This window comes from Choloepus didactylus, chromosome 2, assembly GCF_015220235.1.
Source record: "Choloepus didactylus isolate mChoDid1 chromosome 2, mChoDid1.pri, whole genome shotgun sequence".
Taxonomy (NCBI): Eukaryota; Metazoa; Chordata; class Mammalia; order Pilosa; family Megalonychidae; genus Choloepus; species Choloepus didactylus.
The window spans coordinates 42574394-42588705 of record NC_051308.1 but is presented as its reverse complement, the minus strand read 5'-3'; the positions used below and the strand labels follow the sequence as shown (position 1 = coordinate 42588705).

Sequence of the window (14312 nt, the reverse complement as noted above, 5' to 3'; positions counted from 1 at the left end):
TGGTATTTAAAATTAGTTTTACTTTCAATTCTTTTCCACATATTATTTTACCCTTAAAATTGTATGAGCCAGAGAGAACAGGTAATTGGCAATAAGTTGTTAAAATAGAAGTTTTGTCTGAGACCCTAAAATGACCCTAAGTCCCTTACATATATTGTGGATATAAAAGGATCTAATCTTTGGAGATTAATTACAAAGAATTTGTTATAATGAGTTTTTTGGAAAGAGCAGTAAAGGTATGGGGAAGCTTCAATGAGATTTAGTCAGTGGGAAAAGTTGGAAAACTCAGAAACACTTGGGCCATAGGGGACTGCTGTTTAATTCCTGCCCAAGAAATCTTAAGTTCTAGAGATGGGTTGGTTATCTGCCAAATGGCAAACTTGAGCTTGTCAGAGGAAAAGTGCTGCTAGATTATGCAAGAGAGAGGCAGCCATGAGTAGGGCTGGGACTAGGGTTAAGCAAGTGAGGTTCTTAAGGTAAAAAAATTGAAGGAATCACTCACTGTCAACACCATGCAAGTGCCAACTCTTCCCTTTCACAAGCCCGAGAGACTGTCCTAAAAGTTTGCGTTTACCCTGGTCCCAGTGCCAGCCCTGAATATGAGGAAGTCCTCAAATAGGTGAACAGGGTGAAGGGTGGTTTTGGAAAGGCCAGTATCTTCTATTCAACAGGCATTTCCATTAATCCTTGTTTTCTTTCTGATTTAATGGGAGTGTCTCTAGTCACTAAAGACTTTGGAATTTCAGTGCTGACAGTTGGTTCTAGGCTGGTATTCTTTAACATATTACAAAGTTATTCTTTTATTTCTACTTGTCAGAGTTTTTAAAACTAGGAACGAATGTTGAATTTAACAAAGGCTTTTCCAGCATCTATTAAAATAGTTTTATATGACGCTTTTGTTATCTTTTGTTAATAGATATGCTAATATTAAACCATCCTTCTGTTCTTGGGGTATGTTTAACTGCGCCATTGTCAATTATTATTTTCATTGTTAATTTATGTTAGTATTTTATAAAGGATACTCACATCCATATTTGTAAGCATGATTGGTTGTATTTTTCTTTCTGGTGTTGCCACTGTCAGTTCTTGGTGTCAGGTTTTTGCTATATTTATTACTTGAATTAAGTAGAATATAGGCCCTGGAAATTATTGTTCTTTAGAAGTTTAAAAAAATAGTTATTATAATTATCTTGACCTAGAGCTTTTTGTGGAAGGTAAGTCTTTGATACATTAACTGTTGGGGATTGAATCATGTCCTCCACAAAAGGTATGTTCAGGTCCCAACACTAGTCCTGTGGGTGTCAACTCATTTGTAAACAGACCTTTGAAGATGTTGTTAGAAGAGGTGTGCCCAAACTGAATGAGGGGGGGCCTTAATCCAGTGTGACTGAAGTCCTCATAAGCAAAGGAAATTGGACACAGAAAGAGAGAGGCCTCAGGGAGGAGCCTAAAGCTGGAAGTCAATGGAATCCAGAAGAGAAAGGAGAAAATGTCACTGTGTGTATTGCCATGTGATGGAAAGCCAAGGAACCCCAAAGATTCCTGGCCAACCAAAATACATCGACTCCAGGAGGAAGCAAGTCTTCTAGTCTCTGAAACCATGAGCTAATAAATTTCTATTGTTAAGCCAACCCACTGTATGCTATTTGTTTTGGCAGCCAGGAATCTAAAAGTCACTCTATTTTCTAATATTCAAAATAAATGGATTTTAATTGTTCAAACTCTGTGAAATCCAGGGCACTCCCCCTTTGAATATTTTTGTGTTTTTGAGTAGCTTGTTTCTGTTGATTATCTCTTTTCCTGATGGCATATTCCTGCTGAATTCCCAATTCTATTCTGAATCTCACTCACTTTCTGTTTCTGCTGTCTTCTTCTTTGACTTCTTCCTCTTCCCCACTTCTTCCCCCTGTATCACCTATAGAAGGTTACTCTGAGTGATGGTATTTCACTGAAGGTTTGAGGTAATGGGTAAATGGGGGTGGAGGAGGGTAGTGGCAGTGGTTTAAAGCATATTATAAAATAAGCAATTTCTAACAATTCATTATTTTCTACAACATGGGGGATTACTTTACAGTTTTGTTCATCCCATAAGCTCCTGCCTATCAATGTTTTTGCAATTTCTCTTTCTCTTTTTTCTTTCTTTCTCTCCCACCCTTTCTCGCCTTCCCTCTCTTTTTTCCCTTATGTTTCAGGTCCTTCACTCCATTCCCAGCACCCCAATACCCTCATACTGCTCTGAATAACTTTAACGTTGACTATTTTTATTTTTCTTTTCCCTCTTTATGCCTTACTTTTTATTTAGTTTTTTGCAACTAAAAAGGCTCTTAAAATGTTTTCCTAATCAAGATAATACTGTGTTCCAGCAATGAAAAATGCCTGTCCCCTAGAATGTAGAAGCAGCTGTAGTAAGTTTAAACACACACACACACACACACACACACACACACACACACACACACACACACACACACACACACACTTAATTCCCAAGAGACACAAAATTAGGTTTCCCTCCCCTTATAATCTAACCCTCTGTTTCCCTTATTTGAAGCAAATATTCTTGCCAATTTAATATGTTTATTTCTAGTGATATTGTATTTATATGTGAGCATATATGTACATGCCCCCTCATTTTAACAAAAATACGATTATAGCATACACACCATTCTCTAACTTACTTTTCTCACTTATAAGTAATAGCTTATTTCATATCAGTACTGAAAGGAGCTTCTTTTTATTTTTTTTAATGGTGGCATAGTATTCAATTGTGTGATGGTTATTTTCTTTCAGCACTTAAAAGATATAATTCTCCTGTTTTTTTGTGTGTCTGTTGAATTGTCCTTCCTTTGTAGTTGATCTGTCTTTTCTCTGACTGCTTTGAACAGTTTCATGTTGTCTGTTCTTTTTTCATTCTATTTTAAATTTATTTATATAAGTCATATATTTATATTCTGTACATGATCATTGTAATATTGTCTTCCCATTGTTTGTATCTAATTTCATGGTGCTTTCCTTACCACTAATGCAAAATTGATAGTGTGTAGTTAACTTTTCAAGGTAAATCACATTTTATTTTCCTCTCTGTTATACAAGCAGTTTTACAACTTTATTGATGAGCTGGAATGAGGTACCCCAGAGGGATCACAGAAGAGGGACACCTAAGGGAAAAGTGACTGGTATGGATCAGGGCATGAGTGGGAGGCTAGGATTTAGGGACACTTCTCAGAGGAAGTGAAGCTGAACCCTGAAGGTTGTGCAGAAATTAGGATATTAGCACATGAAATTTCACTGAGGTTGGTGCATGGAACATGATGAAAGGATCAACTAATGGTCAATCCAGACAGATTAGCAGTGGTCATGCCGAGTCAGGGCATTTTGGCCATATTGGAGACTCTGAAAGCTATTTTAAGAACATTTGCATGCACTTCCCTTTTAAGGAGGGCAGTGATATGATCAGGTATATGATATAATCAGATTTATATGTTTTTCATAATAGCTATATGTAAATAGTCTGGTAAGTTTTAAAAGTAACTATTGGATTATTCATTTTGCTGAGATAATGTTTTTTTTTCCCCTCCTCATAGAAGAATGTACACTTGTGTGTTTAGATTGTTTTCCCCAATCTTTTATTCAGTTTTTCCATGCAAATAGTTGGGATCAGGACTCTAATGTCTTGCATAGTGTAATGGTTACCTTCTGCATTACAGATTTCCCCCAACACACCTTAAAACAATAAACATTTATTATCTCTATAAAGTTTGTGGGTCAGGAACAGATAGATATCTTGGAAGGGCTTTACTGAGTGACAGGGTTCAAGGTCTCTCTTCCAGTTGCAGTCAAACTGTCTAGTCAGGGCTCATATGAAGGCTTAGTTGGAGGAAGATCCACTTTCAAGCTCACTCAAGTGAGCCTCAATTCCTCTGGCTGTTGGGCAGTGGCATCCCTCAGTTTCTTGATGCTTGGGCCTCTCTGTAGGGCAGCTTATAACACAGAAATTGAGCAAGTGAACAAGAGGTTATGAGAGCACCCAAAACAGAGGCCACAGTCTTTTTGTAACCTAATATCAGAAGTGACATCCCATTACTTTTGCTACATTCTATTCATTTGAAGTGAGGTACTAGGTCTGTTCCACACTCAAAGGGAGATTACCAAAGTCTATCAATACTAGGAGGTGGGGCTCATTGGTGGCTGTCTCAGAGGCTGTCTTCCACACTCAGTGACTACCCAATAGTGTTTTTCAATAAACACATTGATATTCAGCATTTTGCCTAGTATGAAAGTTATCTTATACTTAATAGGCAATATTTTTATGTCATGTCTTTTCAAGATTAAATTTCAAACATTAGTGTCAAAGCAATTATGACTTATCCTAATTCTTATACCAGCAGGCATTAAAATTTAGTGTCTGTATTTCAAAGAGAATGTGAAAGGTCTAGTCCAGTCCTCTGTCTTTGGGTAGGGTTAAATCATTTACAGAAAAAAAAAAAATTGTTATTTTACTTTGTCTGTAAAAATATATTTCACATCAGAATATGTTTTACATTTGAATTGTGTAGGATACCAGACAACATTGGGCTTAACATTATCTGTTCTTTTGTTAATGAAAATAGTTTATCTATTCTATAGTTAATGGTAGAAAAATTAGGTAATACATTTGCAAGAATATATTTTCTTAACCACAAGTGGACCTATTACAAAGATAAATGGGACTGATTAGCTCAAGGCTGAATATGCATTCGGTCGATACCTTCTCTTGTAACCTCTAGCCCGATATATAAAAACTGCCCCAGGTTATGGATAAGAAAATTATATAATGAAATTAAAAATTAGCTACAGAGTTACAGATTGTTAGCATTAATAAAACATTATTAGCTTGGAGAGCAGAAAATAAACATTTTTTAGCTTTTGACAATTTCGAGCTAAAAGCAATATATTCCCCCAAGTTTAATGTTTGAATATAATTGTTATTACTATAATAATATCTCTGTTTTGATGTCATTTTGTCATTCATCAAAATGAATTAGTTTCTCAGCATATTGATTTTGTGTGGTGTGGTTTAACTACAAAAAATTTTTTATGAATATATTCTTTACCTATATTTTCATGTTTCATGAAGGTTTTTTAATGATTTATTTATTGTTTTTATTGTAACAGTTTTATTGAGATACCATACACACACCATATAATTTATGCATTTAAAGTGTGCCATTCATTGTTTTTAGCATATTCACAGTGTTGTAAAACCATCACCACAATCAATTTTAGAATATTTTCATTTTTCTGAAAAGAAACCTGTACCTCTAGCAATCGTCTCCCCTTTCTCCTCACCTGCCCTCAGCACTAAGCAACCACTAATCTATCTTTACATATTTTTCTATTCTGGATAGTTCATATAAATTGAATCATATAATAATGTGTGGAATTTTGTGACTAGCTTCTTTCACATAGCATAATGTTTTTAAAGTCTGTCTGTGTTGTAGCATTTATTAGTACTTTATTCCTTTTTATGCCCGAATAATATTCCATTGTATGAGTAAACCACATATTATTTACCCTTCATCAGCTGATGGACATTTGAGTTGTTTCCACTTTTTGGCTATTATGAATAATGCCTCTATGAAAACTCATGTGCAAGTTTTTGTGTGGACATGTGTTTTCATTTCTCTTGGGTACATCATGAAAGTTTTAAATTAACAAATTTAAGATATTGATTTTGGAGTCAATAGATGTGGATTAGAATCATGGTTCTGCCCCATTCTATTTCAGTGACCTTGAACTAGTTATGCAAACTTAGTGAAATTTCATTTCTTCATGTGTAAACAGGAGCGGCAATATTTAAAGGCATACATCCGAGATATTGTGGGTTTGGTTTTAGATGAAGGAATAATGTGAATATCGCAATAAAATGTGTCACGCAAATTTTTTAGTTTCACAGTGCATCTAAAAGTTATGTTTACACTATACTGTAGTCTTTTAAGTGTCTAAAAATGTATCTAAAATGTATATACCTTAATTAAAATTTGACACAGAGACTTGAAGTGAGCACATGCTGTTGGGAAAATGGCACTGATAGACTTGCTTGTCACTTGATGCAGAGTTGCCACAAACTTTCAATTTGTAAAAAACACAGTATATGCAAAGCACAGTAAAATGAGGAATGCCTGTACTTTGCAGAGTTTTTGTGAGACATTCAATACAGGAAAAACTGTATTGAATGCAGCTATTATTATCAAGGACAAGGTAGTGAAAAAAAGAGCAGTAATATTACATATACCTCCCCAGGATGTTATATGATAATAGCATTCAAATTTAATGATGCTATTTTCAATTCAAAATAAGCAAAATGTTCTGAATAATCTTGAATGCTCTTATAATTATTTATATGAATATCAATTGCCAAGCACAATATGTAATCAATGCTGTATGACAATAAACCATGGCTAAAATGTCTTTCATAGAATTCCAAGGAAAAGCAAAGAATGGAACATAGGACAAAGTTGTAAAGAATGCCATAATGAAAACACAGGATTAGGTTTTCTTTTTCTCCTTTTTTAATTTAATTTTATTGAGATTGTTCACATACCATACAATTACCCAAACAGCCAGAGTGCACAATCAGTTGCCCAGGGTACCATCATACAGCTGTGCATCGATCACAATTATTTTTTTTCCAATTTTTAGAACATTTTCATTACTCCAGAAAAGAAATAAAGACAAAAAAGAAAACTCAATTCCTCCCCAACCCCTAACCAAGCCCCCCCTCCATTGTAGTATTGGTATAGTACATTTGTTACTGTTGATGAAAGAATGTTGAAATACTGTTAACTGTAGTTCATAGTTTGCAATAGGTATATTTTTCCCTATATACCCTTCTATTATTAGCTTCTAGGTATAGTGTCATACATTTGTTCTAGTTCATGAAAGAGATTTTCAGTATTCGTACAGTTAATCACAGACATTGTCCACCACAAGATTCACTGTTTTATACCTTCCCATCTTTTAACCTCCAACTTTCCTTCTGGTGACATATGTGACTCTAAATTTCCCCTTTCCACCACATTCACACACCATTCAGAGCTGTTAGTTATTCTTACAATAACGTGCTACCATCACCTCTGTCCATTTCCAAACCCTTGGGTTTAACCTAGTTGAACATTCTGCTTATAATAAGCAACTGCTCCCCATTCTTTAGCCTTGTTCTATATCCTGTTAACTTATATATCATGTCTATGTGTTTACATATTATAATTAGTTTATGTCAGTGAGACTACGCAACATTCATCTGTATGTATCTGACTCACCTCACTTAATGTAGTGCCCTCAAGGTTTCCCCATCCACCCATTCCTTTTATTTTTAAGATGCTTCTGTTCACCCACCACATCCTCTGCCCCAAGCAAACAATTGATGGCTCCCTGCGCAGTCACATATTCACAAATTCACCACCATAACCACCATCTACACAAGGACATCTCCACCTCCTCCACAAAGGAGGAAGAGTCAATGAAGGCAGAGAGACAAAAGAAAAAGAAAAAGAAAAAAAAAAAAAAACATGACAGCTAAAAAGCAACAAAAGGAAAGACAGAATCAAACTAAAGTAGAATAAATGAGTCAGGTAACATCACCATGCCCCCCTCCTACAGGCACCCAACATTGGCACATTGCCCCTGCCACATCAAAGCAAGCATAATACAAAGTCTCTGCCAACTACAGTCTCCAGTCTGCACTGACCATACCCCTCTCCCCAACACCACCCCACTTCCAACACCTTGCGAAGTTGACACTCATCCATTCTCCCCCATGCAAAAACATACCTGCACATCTTATCACAGTTGCTGAGCATTCTAGGTTTCACTGAGTTATACAGTCCCAGTCTATATCTTTCCTTTAGGTGTCCCACATTCTCCTAACCTTCCTCTTTCAGCCATACTCACAGTCATCTTTGTTCAGTGTGCTTACATTGCTGTGCTACCATCACCCAAAACTGTGTTCCAAACCCTTCACATCTGTCTTTTCTAATCTGTCTGTACTATACCCTTTAGTATTTCCTGTAGCACAGGTATCTTGTTCACAAACTCTGTCATTGTTTGTCAGAGAATATTTTAAACTCTACCTCATATTTGAAGGACAGTTTTGATGGATATAGGATTCTTGGTTGGGTTTTTTTCTCTTTTTCTAAATACATCAACCACTTCCTTCTTGCCTCTATGGTTTCTACTGAGAAATCCATACATAGTCTTATCAAGTTCCTTTGTATGTGATGGATCGCTTTTCTCTTGCTGCTTTCAGGATTCTCTCTTTGTCTTCGATGTTTGCTAATCTGATTATTAAGTGTCTGGGTATAGGCCTATTCATATCTATTCTGTTTGGGATATGCTGCATTTCTTGGATCTGTAATTTTATGTCTTTCATAAGAGATGGGAAATTTTCATTGAGTATTTCCTATATTATTGCATCTGCCCCTTTTCCTTTCTCTTCTCCTTCTGGGACACCCGTGACATGTACATTTATGTGCTTCATGTTGTCATTCAATTCCCTGAGACATTGCTCTAATTTTTCCATTCTTTTCCCTATCTGTTCTTTTGTGTGTAGGATTTCAGGTGTCTTATTCTCCAGTTCCTGAGTGTTTTCTTCTGTCTCTTGAGATCTGCTGTTGTATGTCTCCATTGTGTTTTTCATCTCTTGTGTTGTGCCTTTCATTTCCATAGATTCTTCCAGTTTTTTCAAACTTTCGATTTCTACCTTATGTTCGCCCAGTGTTTTCTTTATAGCCTTCGTCTCCTTTGTTATATCTTCCCTGAACTCACTGATTTGGTTTTTGATTTAATTTAGCATATTTCTTTGAAAGTCTTTAATAGATTGTTTCATTAAAGTGAAACAATATCTCAACTGTATCTTGATTGAAGTATGTTTGTTCCTTTGACTGAGCCATATCTTCATTTTTCCTAGTATAGATTGTAGTTTTCTGTTGTCTAGGCATCTGGTTTCTTTGGTTATCCCAGTCAAATTTTCTGAGACCAGAACCAATTCAGGTCTCAAAATGGGGTTATAGTCAGGGTATATCTTAGAGGAATGACAGACTTTCCTGTGAAGTCTTCAGTTGCTGTGCTTTTCCTAACCTGCCCAGCAGGTGGCGCCTGTCATCCTGTTGCTCCTGACTGGTGTAAGGAGGTGTGGCCTCCTTAGTTTCTGTTTTGGCTGTTTTCTCCCAGGCTCTGGGGTCTGGTTCTGAAGGGAAAGCTGGGCCCCACCTCCTTCCTCTTAGGGAAGAAACACCCCCTAGGGAGTTATCATCTGCATTTGAATAGTCTCTCTGACTCTGTTATCTCCACTGCTGTCTGGGTCTGAGCACTGCAAACTGAAAATGGCTGTGGCTCTGTCTTCTAAGCCCCTCAGGTTGAGAGAGAGAAAAGGGGACAGAAAGTCCCCTTTTGGAGCCAGTCTACAGCCCCCCAGTTTCACTCTTTAGCCAGAGGTAACACCTGGTCTTCTAGACTCCCCCTCCTGGGATAGATGAGTCTTCTGGTTCTTTAAGGTTGGTCATCACTAAAAGTCTCTGTCTGCTTGTTGGGGTTTTGTAGCTTGTATTCAGCAGTCCACATTTGTTAATTAAAACACCAGTTGGAGCTCAGTTGAGCTATATTCACTCACTTGGAGAGTACTGCTAGTTTCTACCATAACGAGGTTTTGCAGCAAAGCCTACCATGGGGGAGGGGGCTCTCGGCACGGCTCTGCAGCTTTTACTTACAGATTCTATGCTGCAGTCTCAGGCATTCCTCCCAATCCAGGTTGGTGTACAATGTGTAGACAGTCACGGTTGTCCCCCATTAGTTATTCCAAATTATTTACTAGTTGTTCCTTGTTGTTTATTAGTTGTTCCAAAGGATTGACTAAATTCCACTCCTCTCTATGCCACTATCTTGCCCCTCCTCTCTAGGTTTTCTTTTCATTTTTAATTGAGATATATTCACATGCGGTCTCTCCAAAGTATGCAATCAATGGCTTTTTTTTTTTTTTTTATCAATGGCTTTAAGTATAATTGCAGAGTTGTCCATTCATCACCAAAATCAATGTTAAAACATTTTCATTACTTCAAAAAGAAAAAACCCCATACCCTTTAGGGGTCACTTCTCAATCCCTCTATACTTCTGCAGGCCTACATAATCAGTAATCTAATTCCATCTCTATGAATTTATTTATATTTACATTTTATATAAATGGAATCATACAATATATAGTACTTTGCATCTGGTTTCTTTCACTTAACATCTCTTTCACATAATATTGCTTATAAGGCTGATTCCTTATTGACAAACTCTCTGTTTCTGCTTATCTGTGAATGTTAAACTCTCTTTCATTTTTGAAGGACAGTTTTGCTGTATAAAGAATTACTGGCTGGCAGTTTTTCCTCTTTCAGTACCTTAACTATATCATACCACTGCCTTCTCGCTTCCATAGTTTCTGATGAGCAATCGGAATTTAGTCTTACTGTGGTTCCCTTGTATGTGATGAATTGCTTTTCTGTTGCTGCTTTCAGGATTCTCTCTTTATCTTTGGCATTTGACATTCTGATTAGTATGTGTCTCAAAGTAGTTCTACTAAGATTTATTCTGTTTGGAATATCTTGTGCTTCTTGGAGTGTAAATTATGTCTTTCATAAAAGTTGGGAAATTTTTAGTTATTATTTCCTCAAATATTCTTTCTACCCCCTTTCTCTTCTCTTTTACTTCTGGGACACCCTTGGTATATATGTTTGTCCACTTGGTGGTGTCATTCAAATCCCTGAGACCCTGCTCAATTTTTTCCATTCTTTTCTCTATCTGTTCTTCTGTGTGTAAGATTTCAATTATTCTTTCTTCTAGTTCACTGATTCTGTCTGTTCACAACTTCTGCTGTATGCCTCCATTATATTGTTTAATGAAATTTTATTGAGATATATTCATATACCATACAATCATCCAAAGTGTACAGTTGTTCACAGTGTTGTTATGTAGTTGTGCATTCATCACCACACTCAGTTTTTTGAATATTTTCATTATTCCAAAAAATGAAAATAAGAACAAAATTAAAAGTAAAAAGAAAAAGTAAAATATCTCAAACCTCCCCCCCATTATTCATTTAATTTTTGTCTCCCTTTATTCTACACCTCTGTCCATTCACTGGACATAGAGAGTGTGAACTACAAGGTTTTCAAAATCACACAGTCACACCATATAAGCTATACAGTTATACACTGATCTTCGAGAATCAAGGATACTGGATTGCAGTTCAACAGTTTCAGATATTTCCATCTAGCTATTCTAGTGCACTAAAAACTAAAAAGGGATGTTTATATAATGCATAAGAATAACCTCCAGAATGACCCCTTGACTCCATTTGAAATCTCTTGGCTACTGAAAATTATGTTTTATTTCTTTTCCCCATTTTGGTCAAGAAGGCTTTCTCAGCCCCACGATGCCAGATCCAGGCTCATCCCCAAGAGTCCTGTCCTATGTTGCCAGGGACATATAAACCCCTGGGAGTCATGTCCATCATTGGGGGGGGGGGAGGTTAGTGAGTTTACCTGCCAAATGGGTTTAGAGAGAGAGAGGCCACATCTGAACAAAAAAGGAGGTTTTCTGGTGGTGACTCTTAGTCACAATTATAAGTAGGCTTAGCCTCCCCTTTGCAGTAACAGACTTCGTAAGGGCAAGCCCCAAGATCAAGGGCTTTGGTCTACTAAACTGATAGTCCACAATGCTTGTGACAATGTCAGGAATTACCCAGGTGGGAAGTTTAATATTTCTAAATTTTCCCTCAGTCCCTCAACAGCGCTTTGCAAATACTTTTTATTCTCCACCCAAATTACTCTGGGATGCATCAGGGTTTCATGCTAATATGTTCAAACCACCAAGCTCTCACCCCTCATTCAAGGCTCCATGTGATTATGGTGTTTGAATAAACTAACCATACAAGTTGAGTTATATAGCACACTACAGAAAATAGAGTTTTTACATCAAATAAACATCTCTTCCTTTGCCCTCACACAGAAGTTGAGGTTTTAAAACACAGTCATTATCATCCTTTTCCCTTTACTCTGGTTTACCTTAGTCCTAATCACATCTATTTCATTCATATCTGTAATTGAAATCTGATCCCTTTTTTCAGCTTTGTTAACATTTGCTGTATAGGGTAATGCTGACATTCACAGCTACTTAACTCTAGTTCTGCGTCTCAGGTATCACCCAGATACCTGAATTTCCAGAGACTGACCAGGTTACACATGAGAGCTCAGCATCTGAGAATCTAGAAATAACCATTACAACTCAGGACTAGAGGTAACTGCTGTAAGATCTTACAATCTAGGAACCATTACAATAAGCCTTCCCTGTGTAACCTATGCTCTCAGATTCAATTCTCAGAGTTTGCACATTATAGTTAGTCCATATTAGTGAGGTGTTGTTATGTCCATCTTTTCACTTCTGGCTTATTTCATGCTACATACTGTCCTCAAGGCCCATTACCTAGTTGCATACCTCACACATTCACTTATTCTTGCAACTGCTCAATATTCCATTGTATGTATACACCACAGTTCACCATTCTGTTCATCAGCCAATGTACCCTCAGGCCACCTCCATCCATTGCAAATCATGAATACTGCTGCCAGAAACACCAGTGTGCAATGTCCACTCATGTTCCTGCTCTCAGTTCTTCCAAGTATATACCCAATAATGTGGTTGCAGGACCATATGGCAAACCCATACTTAGCTTCCTGTGAAACCACCACACTGACCTCCAGCTGGCCAGCACCATTCTACTTTCCCACCAACAGGGAATAGGTAGATCCCTCTCTTCACATTTTCTCCAGCACTTGTATCCCTCTGTTTATTTTTAAACAGTTTTATTCACACACCATACAATCCATCCTATGTAAACACTCAATGATTCCTGGTATAATCACATAATTATGCATTTACCACCACAGTCTATGTGAGGACATTTCAATTTCTTCTGCAAAAAGAGAGGAAAAGGAGAAAAAAGTGAAGAATAAAATATGAGATAGAATAAAAAAAATAATACAATGAAAAGGTCAGAAAACACCACCACCACCAACAATCCATATCACTCCCTTATATCCCCCCCTTATAGACATTTAGCTTTGGTATATTGCCTGTGTTACAATTAATTGAAGTATCTTACAGTGTTACTGTTAACTATAGACTCTGGTTTGCATTGATTGTATCTTACCCTATAACATCCAATCTTCAACTCCTTGTATTGTTGACATTCATTTGTTCTCTCTCATTTAAAAATGTTCTTATATTTGTGCACTTAGTCACCACCATTGATCACTCCAGGTTTCACTAAACTATATAATCTGTGTCTTTATCTTCTATCTTTCCTTCTGGTGTCATACATGCCCCTAGCCTTCCTCTTTCAACCATACTCACACTCATGTATGTTCCGAGTATTTACAATATTGTGCCACCATCACACAATATTATGCGATCCATTCCATTTCTGGATCTATACAATCCTGTTGAACATTCTGTACTCCTTCAGCATCAAATGCCCAATCTTTAACCCCTTTCTATCTCCTGATAACCTGTGTTCTCAATTCTCAAATTTTGCTCATCACTGTTAGCTCATATTAGTAAGACCATAGTGTATCCATCCTTTTGTTTCTGGCTAATTTCACTCAATACAGTATCTACCATTTTGTCTTTTGGATTTAATATATATCTTATTTTAATTTTATCTTTTTTTCTTTTTCTCTCTTTTTACTCTTACTGATAGTCTTCATGTCTAAACTCTTCTCCAAACCTCTCTCTCCTGTTTTTTCCTACCTGCCTATAGTTTTCCCTTTACTATTCCTTTTAGAGCATGTCTCTTGTTCACAAACTCTCTCAGTGTCTGTTTGTCTGAAAAGATTTTAAACTCTCTCATTTTTGGAGGACATCTTGCTGGATATAGAATTCTTGGGTGGCAGTTTTTCTCTTTCAGTATCTTAAAAAAATCATGCCATTGCCTTCTCACCTACATGGTTTCTACTGAAAAATCCACACATTTTCTTATTGAGCTTCCTTTGTATGTGATGGATTGCTTTTCTCTTGCTGCTTTCAGAATTCTCTCTTTGTCTTTGACATTTGATAATCTGATTATTAAGTGTCTTGGAGTTGGTATACTCCAGTCTGTTCTGTTTGGGGTATGCTGAACTTCTTAGATCTGTAATTTTATGTCTTTCGTAAGAGAAGAGAAATTATTTTGATTATTTCCTCATTAATTCTTTCTGCCACTTTTCCCTTCTCTTCTCCTGCTGGGACACCCATGA

General features: G+C 36.7%; 1 protein-coding gene across 10 annotated transcripts in view; it reads left to right on the top strand.

Annotated features, from left to right (window-relative positions):
* The window catches only part of SPATA17 (spermatogenesis associated 17), a 332947-nt gene that overhangs the window by 69879 nt on the left and 248756 nt on the right, over nt 1–14312 (top strand). The window lies entirely within an intron of this gene.